Raw genomic sequence first — 641 nt, 5'->3', positions numbered from 1 at the left:
TTGACCCCCCCACAGTCTCTTATGAGGCGTTGACCCCCCCACAGTCTTTTATGAGGCGTTCTGACAGACCGTTCTGCAAAACTGAGCCCGGATGATTCAACAATCAGAAACACACCTTCAGGGTCCATCTTCTCACAAAAAGTTTGTGTTTATTGTTTACAAAGGACAACGTTGTTGTTGTTGTTGTTGGAAGGTGAAAACAGTTTGTTTGGAAGCGTCTGAGTCAGCAGCTTCAGAGAGTTCCTACCAGCAGGTGAGGATGTAGTGAACCTGAACGTGTTGCTGACACGTTCCAGGACTAGTTTGTGCTCCGGAGGATTGAAGGAACAAGCTGGTCCTGCACGAGCCGTTTGGAGCGAACAGAACCGGGACTTTTACACAGAACCGGGACTTTCACACAGAACCGGGACTTTCACACAGAACCGGGACTTTCACACACGCTCAGTCTGCAGCGCACACTGGAACCAAGAAACAAGAGAAAGAGGTGCACATCAGACCACGAGGGACCGACAGAACTGGAGCGAGCAGGGAGAGTCAGGGCAGCCCTTAACATTAAAACATCCAGCTGTGCTCAGCTGGTCGAGGCTGCTGCAGCTTCAGCTGCTGGGAGGCCTCAGACCTTCAGCTGCTGGGAGGCCTCA

The sequence above is a fragment of the Nematolebias whitei genome, chromosome 8 (genome assembly GCF_014905685.2).
Source record: "Nematolebias whitei isolate Nwh7 chromosome 8, NemWhi1, whole genome shotgun sequence".
In the NCBI taxonomy this organism is placed as follows: Eukaryota; Metazoa; Chordata; class Actinopteri; order Cyprinodontiformes; family Rivulidae; genus Nematolebias; species Nematolebias whitei.
The sequence above is the reverse complement of the archived record's forward strand: the minus strand, read 5'-3'. Positions refer to the sequence as shown.